Below are 20,419 nucleotides of genomic sequence, written 5' to 3'. Positions count from 1 at the left end.
ACAGGGTTTCACTATGTTGGCCAGGATGGTCTCTATCTCTTGACCTCGTGACCCACCTGCCTCAGCCTCCCAAAGTGCTGGGATTACAGGCGTGAGCCACCATGCCTAGCCAGACCCTGGAAAATTTCAATCCAACTTCCTCACTTTACAAAACAGGGAACTAAGAACCAAATAAGGTTACTTACTTGTTCAAGATCACACGAGTACATAATTAACAAAAGCTGTGCAAAGAAAATCAATGGCAGAATATTTTCTGTATTTTTTTATATTTATATTTTGAGATCACACCTCTTCATTTACTTAGAAAAAAACATAGCTGGTCAGTGCTTAAATCAAGTAATATTATAAAGAAAAAATGTAAGGTTACAATGCAGATTCTCATATGGACACGACACATTTTAATAGTGTAAATAGTAGATTCATATGTGCTTAGAGTCAGTCAATCCACTTGTGTTTCTTAATTTTGCTGACTTTTGAATTGCCACTGAAATAGCACAATATTGTGCTATTATCCAAAAATTATTTTAGATATATTTTGTTTTTTCAATATGTAATATTGTAATTTTTATAACACATGAGCACACATTGAAATCTGTCAATAACATATTTTCTAATACTGGTATTCACTGAAGTTCCAAGTATGCTTATAGGTAGGACTTGAATCCATTGCTTCTAGTCACATAAACGAGTTTTACTTCATTTTTCTTTTTATTCTTGTATTAAATACTAAATAACTTTCCTTTATATAGTTATTATTTTAGTACAATTATTGGAAATTAAATATTAGCACAAATTACTAATCAGTTTGAAGGCATACAACTTTATTTTGCCATTAACCCCAATGTTTGAAATTAGCAGGGCTCTTTAAAACTGGTGCTTCTAACATTTCATTGACTTACACTAAAATCACTGCCTCCATTCCTCAATCACCCAGTTATTTTTAACCTTGACCTCCCACAGCTGTACTGATTTACTCAGTCCACAAAACTCTCTGATTCCACCCTCTCTGCCTCTTATGAAGCAATACTAGAGAGGAAAAACAAAACCCATTCCTTTAAGAAAGATTCCGCCTCCTCTCTTATAAGCAAGCGCCTAATGGTAATTGTAGAGTCTACTAAGTCAAACACTTTACTACTCAGCATTGAGAGAAGCTGCTGCTGCTAATGCTGCTGTTGCTGTTGCTTGGGCTGCCGCCGCCGCCGCTGCTGCTGCTGTTGGTTTGAGGCTGCAGTGGGTTTCTGTGCAGCATTGCAGAATCCACACCTAGAGAACAGAAGACACAGACACGTACGTCTACTACCCTGGTTAGAAGGAAGCTTTGGATCTTCGGTGGGTAAGGAGATCTATCTATTTTGTCCAGAAACTGTTAGAAAAGGAATGATCATGGAAAAGACTGTTCATCAGACATGCTTAAAATGGATTATGTTAATTTGTCTTCCTTTGGTGATGGTGGGGGTGTCTAGATTTGTGACTAGCAAAATATAGTGGGGACTACATTCTGATAGGTGCCCTTAGGATACTTTTTTTGCTATTCATAAAAAGGCTAACCTTGATGCATGCAAAGCTTTTCATATATATATATATATATATTTTTTTTTTGCTTTTTAAATGCAAGAAAATATCCAGCCACTCCCAATATCTCTCTCAAATACTGCAGATATTTTTAAATGCCAAATAATATGTCAGGCTGAGCATTTTCTAAACAATTTTCTCCCCCAAACTAGGAAGACTTCCCCACGATTCGTTAAGAGTATTTAAAAATAATAAGGCATGGTTGGATTTTTGAGCAAATGGGAGATGGTGGTAGACTAAAATTTCTACAGCCTTAGTCCAGCGGAGAGAGAAAACGATAAATACATCACCGTTTGTGCCAAGACAAGATTCATTTTCCACACTTCGTATGTGGGAAGAGGAAACTACATTTTAATTAGCACATTTTTAGGGAGGAGGGAGGGGATGAAGATGAGGGGGATGGCGTGAGGTATTTGAGGGGGACGAGTCTGCAGATGAGGAAAGGAAATGAAGTGGATTGTCGCCAGTGCCTTGGAAACGAAGGGAGATAAGGGTGGGGAATGAAGTTTGCTGTGTGTTAGGGTGGGGTTGGCCCAAGGGACCGTGAATCACTAGAATGGCGCTCGGAGGGGTGTGCTTGCAAGTGTACTGGTGCAGGAGGGACGTGGAAGTCGTGGGTGGCAGAGAAAAGTGTGCACCGCTGGGAGGTCTATTTCGAGAATAGGTTGAGGTGAGAAACATGTCTGGGCGACGGGGGTGGGCGGCCCGGTGTCACCTGTGGATGGATCCACAGCCCTGCAATTGCGTGTTGCAAAGTTTGCCCGGCCCCGCATTCATTTTGAAGGTTCTTGGCGATGCCTCGACTTCTCGCCTCAAAGAAGTGAGCTCTCATAAGGTTCAGAGGCCGGGAACCAAAGTGGGAGTGAAGACTCTTGAGGGGTCCAAATGGAGCAGAAGCGAGAGCCCCTGCCCTCCCCCCGTGTGGAGGTGAGGCAGGGGTTGTGGGGACTAGGCGCCCGCGAAGGCAGCTGTGCTGAGAGCAAAGTCCAGGCCCCACGGGGGGCGTGCGGAGGTTGAACCTTTGCAGTGGCCTTCCCCTAAAGCCCCAGCAGCCAGTGTGGGCGGCCGAGGCTGACTCAAAGCGGCGGCTCAGCCTCGGGAGTAGGAGTGGGGGGCTCGCTCATTTAAGGCGGGAGACATTTCCGAGGCGCCCCTCCTCCCCTTCGCGGTCGGATTTCTGTCGGGGTCGTTTCCCCCTCTGGCCCTCCGGGGACGCCGTGGATTCGAGCTGCACAGCCGGAGGAGGACGTTGAAGAGGCGCCAGGCAGCCGCCCCGAACCAGGCCCTCCCGACTGCCGGGCCTGCAGGCCCCCACCGCCGCGGCTTCACGGACTTAGCGCTTGAGGGAGCGGAGGGAGCTGCGGGGGCGGGGCCAGGGCTGTCGAGGGGCGCTCGAGGCGGGGCCAGAGAGAGCTCGGGGCTGCCAGAGGAGAGGCCTTGAGGAGGCGGGGCCGGGACGCTACGGCGTCCAAGAGGCGGGGCCAGAGGCGTCGGGGGCTGGGAGGAGCGGGCCTTGGGGGCGTGACCGGGGAGGTGCTTGGGGAGCTAGGGGCGGGGCGTTAGGGGGCGGGACCAAGGGACGCTCGAGGGGCGCTCGGCTAGTCCCGCCAGAGCGCCTGCCGCCAGGCCGTAACGGTCGCCAGTGTGAGGGGCGGGAGGGAAAGAAGAGGGGTTTAAATTAGATTTTTTTAAAAACACAGAGCAAGAGCTAGAGGCGTCGGCATCCCAGGTGTCGCTGCTTCCTGCTGCACAGGGCTAGGCGTCCAGGTCCCTCCCTCCTCAAGCCCCCTCCCCTTCTCCCGCCCTACCCTTTGGGGCTCTGCGGCGCTTAAGAGGCGGCGGCAGCGGCGGATCCGGCGGCTGCTGCAGCCCGGGCGGCTGCGGAGAAGGAGGGAGGGGAAACACAAAGCCGGCTGCGCGCTGCGAGGTAATCCTGCGGGGAGAGCAGGCGTCGTTGTCCCGCCTCTCCTCCAGGCCGGGACGCGGGCACCCGCGCGGGGGCTGGCAGCGGGGACGCTACCGGGGGTCGCGCGGGGGTGGGTAGCGGCGGCTGGCGGGCCGAGGGGACTTCTCATTGGCTGTCCCTGCGGCCTCAGGTGAACCCTTTTCCGGGGTGGGAGTGGGGACCTCCGACAGGCTGGCGGGGAGCGTACCTGCGGGGGAGGGTCTGGGGGCGGCGGTGCGCGGCCTGCGGCGCCGCTGGGTGGGCCTGACGCTTTGCGCGTCCTCTGGTTTTTCCTAGGAAGGCGGGAGTGCTAAAATCAGATGCTAGCTGATAGCTTAGGTGACCCCGGGGACCTTAAGCCCTGAAGGTGCACTCCAGGGGAGTGCGAGGTTTCTGCGCTTGGAAAAGGTGGAGGAAACAGAGAATGTTGGTTTTAGTTTTTTTCTCCTCATTAAAAACAAACACAACTTCTGTTACAAGTTGAAAGTGTTCAGTCCACCTTTCTCCTGTAATCCGCTTCCCCACCCCCCGACACCGACATACATACACACGAACACGCCACCCCTACAAACGTATACATGTTAGGTTGAGCTTCCTGCTAGGGGTGACAAGCAAAGTTGGCAGCAGGTCTGGTGTGCCGGTGTTTGGGGCACGTCCAGCCTCTTTGGAGGTATACTATTATAGCTCAGGCAAGACCACAGACAGGTAGCATAATCTGGGCCTCTTTTAAAATGGCAAGAACGGCCTCAGGTGAACCTTTTTGTTGCGGAGATGTAATTGCAAGTAGGTGCCCGTTGAAAAGGGGAGCGCAAGGAAAACCACTAATTTCCTTGGCACATATGCTGTTGCAATTAACCTGGTAGAGTGTTAAGGAATTTAACTTAACCAAGAGGCTTTGAGGGAGGATTATATGCAAGTTTGGGGAAGGAATTGATAAGATTCTGGGGTATGGGACTAGCTACATACACGTGCGTGCACGTTTACGTTGAATTATGTAGCATTTTAGATTTAGCAGTGTTAAATGGTAGCTTTTCTTGGAATGGCTTCTGACTGCATAGTGCCGGGTACGTTCCTAATTTTGGCTTCAGAAGACTCTTAGAGTGTTTTTAAAGATTAAAAAAATAAGAGTACAGTGCAATTTGGCGTTTTTAAGTTAAATATTTGACTGTTAAAAATATTTGTGTAATTAAGTTATGCGACCAGCCCATTAACTTAACCCTATAAATACTTGCTCCCATGGCTGTTTGCTGGTTACGTGCTAGAGGTGGAACTCGAACAATGTAAAATTTATAGGGTTTAGTTACTTAACCCTATAAATAACTGGAACATTATAAATGGAGCATTTGTAGAAAGTTTTTATATCGAAGTCTCCATTATATTGTACTTGCATTATAACTCATTTTCCTTTGCTTAAATGGAGCAGATTAACTTTATGGAAGGAGGACCAGGATAAAATAAAGGCCGCTACATTTAACTCTTCATCTTTCTGAAGAGTTCAGTCTATGCTAACACTTAAGGTGCTCAGAAGTGCTGGCGTGTTGGTAATAGTTTTTAAAGAAGAAATGGGTGTATCTATTTTGAATGTTAAACATAATTTGAAGGAGTTTTTAGTTGGTTATGAGACATTCAATATATTGCTACATTTTACGTATATGATATCAGGAAATGTTTGGTAAACATTTGACATAGTTGATCATATTGACACTTGGGAAATAGTTTGCATTGATAGAAGGACTGTATTTTCAGAATGTAAGTTTCAAGCATTGACTGAAAGGGAGAAAATTTTTATACACTTTGCTGTCTCACCCCTTTTTTCAGTATTTTGAAATTTTTTATACACTGAATTTTTTATTCAGTATCAGAAATTTTTTATACACTTTGCTGTCTCACCCCTTTTTTCAGTATTATGCTGGGATGAATGTGAATTCTGCTCAATTATATTTAAAGTGTAGATCTGGTCTTTGTAAAAGCAGAATGTCTTTTGAGACCAAGAGAACATAACATCAGCAACAGCCCGACTCCTAAACACAATCCTAAAACCTAGATACAGGGTGGTGCCCCACTTCTGAGGTTTTGAGACTTCCTGCAGTAGTCCTGTCATGTCTGAGTGTTTTTGTCACATGTAAGCCTACAGGTGGTTAGCTGGTTAATCTCTCCCGTTTCAAAGCAGTTGGTTAGCAGTACTGGGCGGCATGTATGCATGTCATCAGAGTATAAGAAGTGTTTGAGGGAAGAAATCACATAAAAGCATAGAAACCCGGCTCTGAACAAACTGTGTAGTGTGTTGGGGAACAGTCACATCAGAACTTCAGCTTAACTGAGTTGTTATGTGTAAAGTGCTTAGAATAAGGTTTGTACTCAGTGCTTTATGTGTTTGTCATTATCAGTATATAAAGTGACATATCTTTTTGAAGGCTGTTATATCATGCTATCCAGCATGTGAAGACTCAGCAGATGTTTGTGATAGGCAATATTTGTTTGCCTAACCTCTGTGCCAGGCACTAAGAGTTTTATATGATTTAATTTACTTAGTCCTTCCAGCAACCCAGTGACTAAACAGAGGGATGGAGAGGTTAAGTATCTTCCCAAGGTGTAGTGATATCAGGTGACACAGGTTGGTTCTGAACCGAGAGTCTGGCCCAAGAGGGAGCCCATGTAACCACTGCCCCTTGTTGCTATTGAGCTCATGGAAATTATTGCAAACCAATGAGAAGTCTTCATAGTATTCACCAGACTATCAGATGCTCTTGTCTTGTTTAACCACATCCTCTGGTATTAATACCACCAAGTTGTACTTAAATCTAAAGAGTGATGGTTAACCTGCCTTAAATACAGTCACCTTTTGACGTTGAAAGAGTATTCTCTTTTGATACATGACATGTGTTTAGGGTGCTAGAGTTTGTGCTAGAGTATGCTATCTTTCCAATTACTAAAGATACTAGTCTTTTTTTTTTTTTTTTTAAAGCTTACCAGATATGTAGGGCCCCAGGTGCCCAGAGGGCACTAATTCCTATTGGAGATTCCAGTTCTGCAGTAAATCAGTAAACCTTATCATCCTTCTGATTACCAACATCATATCAACCTGAGATAAATTTTAACTTAAGTTTGTTCTAAATACCACCTGAGTTGCTTCCTAAAATGAACCGTAAATGGAAAGATTTAACTTGTGGCTTATACTTTCATTCACATTCCTCAAGGAACTGTGTGTTGCTGCTTCACCATTGTAGGTGATATGTCAAACAAATTAATTATAAACTAAAGTAGGAGCTGTTTTAAGTAATGTTTAGAATCATTGTAGATAGATGATATGTCCTTTGACAACTTAGTGCAATGTAATGTTAGGAAAAAAATGCCGGGCACGGTGGCTCACGCCTGTAATCCCAGCACTTTGGGAGGCCAAGGCGGGCAGATCATGAGGTCAGGAGATCGAGACCATCCTGGCTAACACGGTGAAACCCTGTCTCTACTAAAAATACAAAAAATTAGCTGGGCGTGGTGGCGGGCGCCTGTAGTCCCAGCTACTCGGGAGACTGAGGCAGGAGAATGGCGTGAACCCGGGAGGCGGAGCTTGCAGTGAGCTCAGATCGCGCCACTGCACTCCAGCCTGGGCGACAGAGCAAGTCTCCATCTCAAAAAAAAAAAAAAAAAAGCAAAACAAAAAACAAGCATGCGTTGAATTGAGAAAGTGCAAGCTTTATTGAAGACACAGGTTACTAATCTGTTTCTCACACTAAACACAGTTTTTGTTATAATTAGTGCTTTTCAGAGTCCTTTGAAAATATTAAATATGTAGAGCTTGAATTTTTGAAAAAACTTTAAATATCTAATCGAGTGCTGTTCTTCCTTTTAAACACAGACCTATTTGAAATTATTTAAACCCAATTTAAAATTAGACAGTCATAGATTGTCATGTCATTGAGATTCAAAATGAGTACCTTAATACATTGTGTCTTTGTTAATACTCTATAGTTTGAACTCGGGGTCCATGCCAGAGTATTTATAGATGAGATTGTTATGAGGTCTTTCAGGTTCTGCCAGAGATTCAATTCTCTTGGCCAAATGCCAAGATAGTCTCAAATTTTTACTGTAATTTTTTTTACTGTAATGGATTGTATATATCAAGAATCCTTTCTAAAACATACAGGTTAGAAGTCTTTCCTTGGCTGTTGCTTGAAAAAAAAAAAAAGGCTGTTATCCCTTAGATGAGTATAATTATTTTTTATTCTAGCAGTATCTAATTATGGACATGTGTGTATGTATATGTATGTCAAACCATGCTACTTGAGGGATTCTCTTCCTTTTAGGTAAAGTTAGAAATTATTCACCTAGTGTATTAATATTTATTGAGTACCAACAGTATGCATAGAGTAATACCTTTATGTGGGAAAAAAAGTGTTGGAGAAAAACGGTTTGTGGATCTTTTATTTATTTCCTGTGTATTTTAATGTTGCTGAATATCTGGACCAGTCTCAAAGTTCAAAATTGAATTAATTGCACAGTTGAAAACATGTTAAATATTAAAAAAGTACTGTTCAACTTAAAGTATTAGATGGTAGCACAGATAATGAGAATCAGAGCCGCTTGTTTCCTTAAACTGTTTTTGGTTGAGTATGTTTGAAAAGTTGCATTAAAAATCCCTTTCAGGCTTCTAGGACATTACTTAACTGCACTGAAGGAATAAATTTAGAGTATCCTAGAAACCTTAAAGAATGAATGTAGCTTTCAGAGTTGTCTAGCATAATCCGAATAATAGTAGCATGATTACCAAAAGGTATAAAATGGATGAAACCTATCTTTGATTTTAAAAGGCTTACTGTTCTTGTAAGTTTATTTCTTGAAGATAATATTGCTTAGTTTAACTCTGCTAAAAGCTGAACTGTTCTTGTACAAGATGTATAGGCTTTGGCATATGTTTATCTTTTATTTTTTTTCTTTTTTTGTATTTTTGAGACAGCTCTCACTATGTTGCCCAGGCTGGTCTCGAACTCCTGGGCTCAAGCCATCCTCCCACCTCAGCCTCCCAGGTAGCTGGGACTACAGGCATGAGCCACAGGCCTTGTTTATATCTTTAAGATAAGGTTAGATCTAAATTGAACCTTTACTTCATGTCAGACTGATCTGCATCAGCACCATATGTTATGTTTACTTTTTTTTTTCTTTCAATGAAAATGGGCCTGAGGAGATAGGTTTGTACACAGTACATTAACTGTCATTTAAGATGACTGTCTCTTCAAACAAGGCTATGGTTTTTTTTGTTTTGTTTTGTTTTTTTTTTTTGAGATGGAGTCTCTCTCTGTCATCCAGGCAGGAGGGCAGTGGTGTGATCTTGGCTCACTGCAACCTCTACCTTCTGGGTTCAAGTGATTGTTCTGCCTCAGCCTCCTGAGTAGCTGGGATTACAGGTGCCCGCCACCACGCCCAGCTCATTTTTGTATTTTTAGTAGAGATGGGGTTTCGCCATGTTGGCCAGGCCGATCTTGAACTCCTGACCCTCAGGTGATCCTCCCCGGTCGGCTACCCAAAGTGCTGGGATTACAGCTATGAGCCACTGCACCCGGCCAAGGCTATGGTTTTAATCTAGGGTTATGAAACTCATTTTTTCTGCAGTGGGCATATGTGATTTCCCTAACTTTTTAAAGGTAAAAACAGTGTACCTCTTACTTTGCCTTTCTTTGTTTTTTTTTTTTTTTTTTTTGAGACAGAGTTTTTTACTATTGTTGCCCAGGCTGGAGTGCAATGGCGCGTTTCTCAGCTCACCACAATCTCTGCCTCCCGGGTTCAAGCTATTCTCCTGCCTCAGCCTTCCTATCTGGGATTACAGGCATACGCCCCCACGCCTGATTAATTTTGTATTTGTAGTAGAGATGGGGTTTCTTCATGTTGGTCAGGCTGGTCTCGATCTGCTGACCTTAGGTGATCCACCTGCCTCGGCCTCCCAAAGTGCTGGGATTACATGCGTGAGCCATCACACGTGGCCTTCTTTTACAGTTTTTATTGTCAGAGTTGAGTTCACTTTCCTAAGGGAAGGTAGAAGTTTTTTTTGAGATGGAGTCTCGCACTGTCGCCAGGCTAGAGTGCAGTAGCGTGATCTCTGCTCAGTGCAACCTCCGACTCCCTGGTTCAAGTGATTCTCCTGCCTCAACTTCCCGAGTAGCTGGGATTACAGGCATGCGCCACCACGCCCAGATGATTTTTTGTATTTTTAGTAGAGATGGGGTTTCACCATGTTGGCCAGGATGGGAAGGTAGAATTTTTAAGGTGAATTCTGATTGCTTAAAATTTTAGCTTTCAACTGGAGGTTGCACTAAAAGGAATTTTTTTCTTTCTCCACAACTGTTGGCTTGTTACATTTCAAATAAAGATCTTCAAAATAGAAGTGTGACAAACCTTACTCAACATTTAATAATTGGAAGCTATTATTTATTAAAGTACACGTTACCAATGAATTAGAAATTCATTGCTTTAAAAATACTTGTTTTGCAAAACTAGATCAGTGATTTTTGTATTACAATGTTTGATTTTTTTTTAAGTGGGCATCACATTTATTTTCAGTTAAAAACGCTGAAAGTAATACATCCTTTACTTCATCTGTCATGGTGAATGTTGATAATGATAAAATCATAGTTCTCTAAGCACTTTGCCATCATTAAATACCTTAGTAAAACATGCGATAGACCGAGGGTCTAGTCACTAGCCACAAAAAGGCTGTCATAGCAGAATGTAATAGGGAAGGAACATTTTATGCCTGAATAAGAACAGTGTATTTGCTTGAGATAGTAATAACCTCTGAGAAGCTGATTAATTGGTAATCACTTAAGTTAGATGATTTTATATTGTTTGATGTCTTATAATCTAAACATCCCTGTGCTCTTCTAGAGTGTCTGCTTTGACCAATCAGTATTTCAGGAGGGATTGTGACTATCAGTTAAGTGCTTTGAAGAGAGAACCCCTGCTTTGTGTCACACCTGAATGTAACAGAACATACTTCTTGGGGCTGTTTAATTTGGGCTCAAAGGGAAGAGTGCCATCTACTGAATGGCCAGCATCAAGTTGAGCAGCTCCTGTTTTCCTTACAGAACTCTCAGCCAATTCCTGGAGAAACCAGGCCCAGCTTCATTTGGAGGATTTGACAGGATCTTAATACCAAGTGGAATTGTTGCCTGCTTAATTTTAATTATGCTTCCCAGCAGGAGGCCTAAACACATGATGATGAACTAATTCAGTACTTGTTGGAATGCATGGGAAAAGAGAAACCTTAAGAAGTTGTTGGGTCTTATATTAAAAACAGCCGAGCAGTGGTGAAATTAAGTGGTAAAGAAAATTATTTTAATGAGAGAAGTCTTTCAGTAGCAGGTCTGGTTGGTTATTGATGGCTCCTGCAGACAATAATGATGTTCAAATCTGCTTGGACTTAGAATCAGCAAACAAATCATTTGCCTAACTGGAGGTAAGGGTTTTAAGAATACTTCGATTTTTTTTTCTCCTGCCCTTTTTGTCTCATTTTCTAAGGCAATGATTCCTACTTGAGTAAATTCTCTGTTTCAAAGTAGATTTTGTTGTTTTGGTGTATGGTAGTGCTTTCCTGGTTTTTGTTTGTTTTTTCTTTCCCTGTTTTCCAAAATCTTTCTGTAGTAGCAGCCATGGGTAGAACTGGAGGTAGTATGGCTGGGCGTGGTGGCTCACGCCTCTAATCCCAGCACTTTGGGAGGCTGAGGCTGGTGGATCACGAGGTCAAGAGATCGAGACCATCCTGGGCAACATGGTGAAACCCCGTCTCTACTAAAAATACAAAAATTAGCTGGGCGTTGTGGCACACATCTGTAGTCCCAGCTACTTGGGAGGCTGAGGCAGGAGAATCACTTGAACCGCGGAGGTTGTAGTGAGCTGAGATCATGCCACTGTGCTCCAGCCTGGCGACAGAGCCAGTCTCTCTCTCAAAAAAAAACAAAAAGAAAAAGAACTGGAGGTAGTAGAACTAGTTATAGGTCAGTTGGAGATATAAGATATCTGGAATAGGCTTGTCAAAGCTAGACAAGAAACAACTTTGAAAATATGAATTGAAAGAAAGCTTCGAAATTGTTGCTATAAAAATACACTTGATTGTTATATATTTATATCTATTATATATAATTACTTAATTAGTAACTATTTTTATTAGCCTTTAAAACCTGCCAAGGATCATTTTAAGCACTCCACATAAATTATCCAAAGTTTAGTGGAGTAACTTGCCCAAGATCATACTGTTAATAAAGGACAGAGCCAAGATTTGAGGTCAGGGCTAATATCCTTAAGCACTGTGCTATACTGCTGATTTATTTATGTTTATTTTTGTTGGCGACTGCACAGAAGAGTTGAACCAAGATTAGAATGATATTTCTGCCTTGGCTGGAAAATACTGATGCTGGGGTTCTTGGGTTTTTTTTGTTGTTGTTGTTTTTAAGAGAGTGGTAAAATGGGTAAATAGGATTGAGATTTCACTAGAATCAGGACGTATACATGAGATGAACTTCTAGATGTTTTCTATTTGATTTTGTCTATGTTAACTTTTGTTCCTTCTGCTATATTTAAAACCACAAGAAAAGTTTATTAGTGAAACATGAAGTGAATTGTTTCACATTGGGGCATGTGCTTAAAATATACCCTTCATGGGAGGAGTTACTGAAGAGTTTTTTGACTGGATTTATTTTTTGTAGGAGAGTGGGGATTTGTTTTTATATATATATAATATATGTATATTGCTTCCTCCTAAATATTTTTAGGTGGTAGTACTTTTCAATATGGCAATAATAATCCATGTCCACAAGTATAATAAAATTAAACCATGTGCCAGCCTGAGGTCCTGGGGAAACCTCAACTTTTTGTGCATACCAAGTACGTTCTGTATACTGAATAAGTACCATACCTTACATGTATGTACTAAAACTTCATTGAATCCATGTATTCTTTAAATTAAGGGATATTTAATACCTGACTACTATTATGAGTAATGGTCTAGTTTGTTAACATGTTTTGACCATAAAAGGTATCTTGTTTAAAAAGGTTGGGAATCATTGTTTTGGTATAACCAAAAGCTTCTAAAATTGCAGTTCAGTGATGATTGTGCTGTGTATTCTTCACCCTTAGGGCTTCCGCCCTTCTCCTTTATCTTAGGAATTATACTTTAATGTGTGTCTTCCAGAAAATCCCCATAGGCTGAGATACATCACTCATTGAGACTCTGACTTTCCAGTGAAACATAGGAATGGTCAGCAATAACTAAGACAATGCAAAAGATGTTGCTTGCCAGTGTGTGATGAATGCCAGATGACAAATACAGAAAACAAATGCTACAGGTCAACTGGTCAAGAAAAGAGATGGAGTGGGCTGGGCGCGGTGGCTCACACCTGTAATCCCAGCACTTTGGGAGGCCGAGGTGGGCGAATCCCTCGAGGGTCAGGAGTTCAAGACTAACATGGCCAACATGGTGAAACCCTGTCTCTACTAAAAACATAAAAATTAGCCAGGCGTGGTGGCAGGTGCCTGTAATCCCAGCTACTTGGGAGGAGGCTGAGGCAGGAGAATTGCTTGAACCTGGGAGTCGGAGGTTGCAGTGAGCTGAGATCCTGCCATTGCACTCCAGCCTGGGTGACAAGAGTGAGGCTTCATCTCAAAAAAAAAAAAAAAAAGAAAAAAAGAGAGATGGAGTGGTCAGAAAAGGCCTCACGGGAAAGAACAAGGATGGACCTTGAAGGAGTTAAGATTTCATTAAGTGGAGAAGATGGAAAGGATTTTGGCCAAAAATTACTGTCCATGAAAATGATTCTTTTTTCTGTAGCACAATGGGAGATAGTTTATAATAGTGGTTCACAGTATCTTGCCACTATAAGGCATTTAATTTAATGGCTACGGCGAAGACTTATTTGTAACAGTGCCAAGGACTGGCCTCCCTAGGAAATACATTAGAATATGGCAGGAGTGAGGGGAGGGGATGGAGTGGCGGTAGTGGTCACATGTAGACTTTTAACAGTGCTCCCTCTTAACTCCATATGAAAATTACTGGTTTTATAGGAATATCCGTATACTTCTGTTTTGAAGGCAGTAATGCTTAGGAAAGTTAGTATTAACAGAAAGACTTTAGGAATTCTCATCATTCCCAACACTAGACAAGGAAGGCCTCATTTTGGGGAAGAGGTGTACGTTTTTAAAAATCTGTACTTGTCTATCATTTACTTTGCCTAATGCTAGAGCATGTTCTGTCAATGTCTGTTATATAACTTTTAAATCTAATATGTGGATGATGGATGGATAGAGTTGATATGAGATACGACCATTTTACTTAAAATTTTTGTAAAATAACATTGTCTGTTTTCAGATTTTAGAAAGTTTGTTCTAAAGTGTCTCAGTTCTCTCACTCAGACTTGTCATGTTTATCCCTCACTATTTGAAAAATACTTCGTGTAACTCTATTCAAGACGTTTTGAGCAAGTAACTTTCTGTTTTCTTTAGTTTTCTTTTATATAAAATACGTGAGCGATTGGGATAAAGCATTTTTTAAAGATTCATCTGTGCTTGAAGGTGCTGTGATTACGCTTCTGAAGAAGCTGAATTCACCAGTTTGTAGGTTTACTTGGAGAGTGGCCAAGAAACCTGATTGTACTGTGTGAAGATCCTGGGCATGGGGCTAATAGAAGATTGAAGACCATGAAAGTCCTTGGCTCTATGTATATGTGGCACTTAAGAGAAGGACATCATTACCCCAGGAGCTTGTCAACTCCCAGCGTTTGTTTCAGCTGTCCGGAAGCTAAGAGGCTTTGGCAAAGGACAGATTCTTTCCAAAATACGTGAAATGAGCAGGAATAGCAACTTTTCCTAAAGCAAACTGTAGAAACATTGTGGTATCTTTTTCTATAAATGCTTTCCACTCTCATCTGGACTTTGTTAGATGTAGTAATACTAGTTCTTCATAAATAATTGTGACCTGTTTAGCCTTTATTTTTTTGAGCAGCTCAGTGCATCCTTTATTCATTTATTCATTCAACAAATATTTATTGAGCAATTATTATGTGTCAGGTTCTGTTCTAAGTGCTGGGAATTTGGCAGTACGCAAAACAGACAAACCCTCCTGTCCTAATGGAGTTTATATTCTTGGGAGTAAATAGAAATAAAGTATATGTCATGTTAGTGATAAATGTTATGGAGCAATATAGAGCAGGGAAGGAAGACTAAGGGAGTGTTTGGGGGTAATTGCAGACTTAAATAGCAGCCAGGAAAGGTCCTCACAGAGAAGGTGACCTGTGGACAAAAACTTGAAGAAGGTGAGAGAGCATGCATGTGGATGTCTGGGGGGAAGAACGTTGCAGGCAGAGGAAGCAAGAAGCCAAAGGCCCCGAGGACCAAGCATAACTGGCATGGATGAAGCAGAATGAGGTGGGGGTAATGGGAATCCACTGGATAACTTCAAACAGGGGTGTGGCACAATCTGACTTTTTTTTTTTTTTTTTTTTTGAGATGGAATCTCGCTCTGTCGCCCAGGCTGGAGTGCAGTGGCCGCGTCTCCGCGCACTGCAAGCTCCGCCGCCCGAGTTTACGCCATTCTCCTGCCTCAGCCTCCCAAGTAGCTGGGACTACAGGTGCCCGCCACCTCGCCCGGCTAGTTTTTCGTATTTTTTAGTAGAGACGGGGTTTCACCGTGTTAGCCAGGATGGTCTCGATCTCCTGACCTCATGATCCGCCCGTCTCAGCCTCCCAAAGTGCTGGGATTACAGGCTTCAGCCACCGCACCCGGCCTGACATATGTTTTAAAGGGTTTCTTTTGGCTGTGTTTTGAGACTAGACCATAGTGAGCAAGTGTAGATACAGGGAGACTACTTAGGAGGCCAATGGAATACTCTTGGTGAGAGATGTATCTGGTAGAGGTGCTGAGAATTGATTGGATTCTGGATATATTTTAAAGATAGAATCAATAGGATTTTTTAACTAGAATATGGGGGTATATGTTGAGAGAGAGGAATCAGACTTGACACCAAGGTTTTGGGCCTAGGCAAAACTCCAAGGAGGAGCAGTTTGGAGAATGGGAGAGAGTAAGAGTTCAATTTGAGTCATTCATTTGAAATGTCTGTTAGACATTTGGAAGTTGCTATGAGGAGAGATGAGTGCATAGGCTGACTATATAAACTTGGGAATTGCCATTTTCCTTTTTTTTTCTTCTTGAGACGGAGTCTCGCTCTGTCGCCCAGGCTGGAGTGCAGTGGCGCCATCTCAGCTCACTGCAAACTCTGCCGCCTGGATTCACCGGTTCACACCATTCTCCTGCCTCAGCCTCCCAAGTAGCTGCAACTACAGGCACGCGCCGCCACGCCCAGCTAATTTTTTTTTCTTGTATTTTTAGTAGAGACGGGGTTTCACTGTGTTGGCCAGGATGGTCTCGATCTCCTGACCTCGTGATCTGCCCACCTCGGCCTCCCAAAGTACTGGGATTACAGGTGTGAGCCACTGTGCCCGGCCCCTTCTCCATTTTTTAAATGGATGCATATTTAATCCCTTTGATGACTAGAATAAGCTTTGCTCTAATATGGGTTTGAGGTATTTCTATGTATCTTTATGCTTTGAAGGGATTTAATTTATCTTATAAAACCTTGAATTTACTTTAACTGCTAAGGACACTTAGTCCTAAAGGAAACCGTTTTCTCTAGGGATTGAACAATTTTATTTTAATCAAAATGTGAAAATAAAAATAGTGTTGTTACTGCCCTTTAAAAATGGAACAATCTGGCTGTTCCTCAGAGTTAACGTGGTTAAAAATGGTAACAGTTTATGATCCAGCACTTCTCATAGGTATATACCCAAGAGAATTGGAAACGTGTTCCCACAAAAAACGTGTACACCAGTGACCATATCAACATTATTCATAATAGCCAAAAAATGGAAACAACCCATATGCCTATCAACTGACAAATGCATAGACAAATGCGGTATCCGTACAGCGGGATATTATGCAGTCATAAAAAGGAAGGAAGTACTGATGCATTTTATATTATAAATGAATGTTGAAAACATGCTAAATAAAAAAGCCAGATACACAAGGCCGCATATTACATGGTTCCACTTACATGAAATGTCTAGAGTAGACATTTACAGAAACAGAAAGGAGATTAGTGGTTGTCAGGAGCTGCAGGAAGGGGGAAATGGGGAGTGGCAGCTTAATGGGTACTAGGTTTCCTTTTGAAAAGGAAAGGTGATGAAAAAGTTCTGGAACTAGATAGTGGTGATGGTTGTGCAACATTTCAGTATATTGTGAATATACTGAAAACCACTGAAATGTACAATTATTAGTAAATTTTATGGTATGTGAATTATGTCTCAAGTTTTTAAAAATACCAGGAAAAAAATCTGTACGTGCACATTCAGATGTATAGAAGAATAACTAAAATAACTTATGTGGACCTTATTTCTAAAACAGAACTGTTTTCCCAGTAGAAAGTTGGGTGAAACAAGAATTACCGCACTCAACCTAGTTTAGCCTGCTTTGCTTAAAGAGGCCGTGTTAAGATGCTTTTCTTGTCCAGGTAGAAATCAGGAGGTGGTTTGTGATCCTATACTTGATAACTAATGGGTGGGTCTAATTTTTTTTAACACTTGATTTTGTGGAGGATGATCTAGAGAAGCTGAAGAAGCCTCTATGATGATCCTTTCCATGGGTTTCAGAGAGTAGGAACTGTCTTTTGAATAAGTTTATTAGGTGTTAAGCAATACAGATGGTCTACTTTTTTCTCCATATCTATAATTTTAAAATATGAAATAATCAATTCCCTATTTTTTTTTTTAGCCAATCCAAAGTTATATTTACCTTCATAAAAAAACAGAACCATTAAAGAGGATGGTACTGGGTTGGCTAAAAGAATTTCTAAATTGCCTTTCATATACCACTTACCCTAAAGTTATTTTTTTGAGATATAATTCACATACCATAAAATTCACCTCCTAATTTTATTTTGGATATATAAATATATATATATATAAATTTTCTTTATTAGAATGAAAACTTGTAGAAAAGAGTGGTCCATATTATTTGAATGGCTGCCATATTCATAGCTTGATAAGTTTGCAGTATTTTAAGGGAAGCATATGTGAACCTGACAAAAACCTTAGTGGTGAAGATAGACATTTTTGTAAGTTAACAGACTCCAACATAAACCTGAGAACTATACTATAGCAACAATTCAAAGGAAGTACAGGTGGGCACAGAGAAGGGAAATACCTCACTGGGGAGAAAACAATTCAGGGAGGAGAGTGGCATTTGACTTGAGCTTTAGAGGATCCAGTAGCATTTCAGCTGTTGGGGAGGAGGGTAAATTATAGGCCATAATACTAGAATATGCAAAGCCATGTAAGTCTGTGGGATGGATATGATGGGAGAAGAAGGAGGAATGGTGAGGTTGAGAGGACCAGATCATGCAGGCTCTGGGTGCTACTTTCAGAAATTTAAATTTTATTCTGTGGCACCTCTTCCAGTTCATAAGAAGCATAATCAAATGTGTCTGAGATTTAGTGATGTGAAGAAGGTCACTACGGAGAGAGAGAGTGTTGGCAAAGAGGTTAGGAGGCATTTAGAGATAAGCAAATGAACTAAGGCTATGGCTTTGAGATTAGAAAGAGAATGGTATTTGATGTGTGATGATATTTGGAGGTGGGGCCTTTGGGAAGTGATTATAAGGGATTAGTGCCCTTATAAAAGAGACCCCAGAGAGCTCCCTCACTCCTTCCTCCGTGTGATGACAAGCAAGATGACAACTATCTATGAACAAGGAAACTGGCCTTTACCAGACACTGAGTCTGCCAGTGTCTTGATCTTAGACTTCAGAACTGTGAGAAATAAATGTTTGTTGCTATAGTATAAGCTGCCCAGTCTATAGTATTCTATTATAGCAGCCTGAACAGACGAAGACAGGAAGGAATAGGACATTTTGGAGGCAGAAATCTGTGCAACTTGCTGAACAATGGAGAGGCTCAAGAAATATTTAGTCACTGAGGGTTGAAATCTAAATGTGGCATTTGACTCCATTTCCAATGCCCTGATTTATGACAGAGGAAAGATAACACTTGTGCTACTTAGAAATGAAGTAGATTCAGCAAGTCTTGAAGGTATATTTTTCTTCCCAAACATAAACATTTTAGAAACTTGACTAGTTCTTAATCTGCTTTACTGCTCAAGTATTATCCAATCGTCCAGTCTTTGAATTTGTTTTCATTTGTGAATTTGGAAGTTGTTGAATAGTCATCATTTTGGCTAAAGAATAGTCTTTTTGTTTCCAAATGAAGGTGCTTCCCCTATGCTGTGTTTTTGCATTTAATTTTAAACTTTTGTGCATTGTATTATCCCAAGCAAATTAACACAGGAACAGAAAACCGAATACCACATGTTATCACTTAAAGTGAGAGCTAAACATTGGGTACACGTGGACATAAAGACAGAGCAGTCGACACTGGGGACTACTAGAGGCAGAAGAGAGGGAGAGGATAAGGGCTGAAAAACTGTCCAGCGCAGGTGCAGTGGCTCACGCCTGTAATCCAAGCACTTTGGGAGGCCGAGGCGGGCGGATCATGAGGTCAGGAGATCGGATCCTGGCTAACGCGGTGAAACCCCGTCTCTACTAAAAATACAAAAAATAGCCAGTTGTGGTGGCAGGCGCCTGTAGTCCCAGCTACTCTGGAGACTGAGGCAGGAAAATGGCTGAACCCGGGAGGTGGAGCTTGCAGTGAGCCGAGATGGCGGCACTGCACTCTAACCTGGGCAACAGAGCAAGACTCCGTCTCACACGCACACACAAAAAAACCAGCCAGCACAATGCTCACTTCCTGGGTGATAGGATCAATCGTACCCCAAACCTCAGCATCCCACAATATACCCATGTAACAAACCTGCACAGGTACACCCTGAATCTGAAATAAAAGTTGAAATTGTAAACGGAACTGTTGTGCAATGAAATAACAAAAGAATTGAAGGCATTGGACTTTTCAATATCAAATATTGCATGTTGTCATTACAGGAAGTCATTGTGTCATCTTGGCTTCCACTTAATAACATATGGTGGTTTATCTTGGAACTTCAAAAGTAAATATAGAGTAAGCACCTATAGTAAATTATTACCCCCCCAAAAAAAAAATCACATGCAGAATTATTTTTGCTATGTGAATTTAGTGGAGAATCCAATCCACTAAGACTTTTTGCACATTTGCATGGTGAAACAAGATGATTTGGCTCCTCCAGTAGCTTTGTTATAGGCAAAGTAGACCATTTTTGTTTGTAGCTCCTTGTAATAAGATGTTTAACACAGGGCTTTATATTAGGACATAGTGATTTTATAAATGGGTGGGAGAAAATGCTGAATTTGACAGAACTTCTGGATTATTTCAATGTAAAATTTTCGTGCTTGAAATTTTTAAGTGTTAGATGTTTAAAATAACTTACTCAAAAGTAATTCTTAGTAAAATGAATATCAGTGAAAAGCACTGAGTTTTTTAAAAGCAAGAATGATTTTATTAACTTGGTTTCAAAGTTAAACTTACTATTTGAATCAAATTTTTATAAAATCCATTTTATTTTTTAAATACTTGAAATTTTGATTAAGAAATATAAGGACATGGAACAAAATAAGGCACAAAAGAATATACAGTGAAAAGTAAGTTGTCACCCCCAAACCACTCAAGTTTCCTCCTCTTTTCTTTTCTTTGTTTTTTTTGGAGACCGAGTCTCACTCCATCACCCAGGCAGGAGTGCAGTGGGTTCAAGGGGATTCTCGTGCCTCAGCCTCCTGAATAGCTGGAGTTACAGGCATGTGCCACCATTCCTGGCTAATTTTTTTGTATTTTTAATAGAGTAGGGATTTCGCCATGTTGGCCAGGCTGCTTTTAAACTCCTGGCCT

The 20,419-nt window shown here is 41.4% G+C and overlaps 1 protein-coding gene across 4 annotated transcripts in view; it reads left to right on the top strand.

Moving 5' to 3' along the window:
* Positions 1–1,100: 1,100 nt before the first annotated feature.
* Positions 1,101–20,419, top strand: part of ADD3 (adducin 3) — a 124,916-nt gene continuing 105,597 nt past the window's right edge. For 2 of the 4 annotated variants that reach the window (XM_023206593.3, XM_023206590.3), the window contains exon 1: positions 1,101–1,333. The gene's annotated coding sequence lies outside the window, so the exon portion shown is untranslated. Of the gene's footprint in view, positions 1,334–3,115; positions 3,500–20,419 lie in introns of those variants that run through there. The other 2 variants (XM_023206592.2, XM_023206588.2) reach the window with 1 other exon arrangement.

Source organism: Piliocolobus tephrosceles, chromosome 9 (genome assembly GCF_002776525.5).
Source record: "Piliocolobus tephrosceles isolate RC106 chromosome 9, ASM277652v3, whole genome shotgun sequence".
NCBI classification, from domain to species: domain Eukaryota; kingdom Metazoa; phylum Chordata; class Mammalia; order Primates; family Cercopithecidae; genus Piliocolobus; species Piliocolobus tephrosceles.
This window is presented reverse-complemented; position numbering and strand designations above follow the sequence as displayed.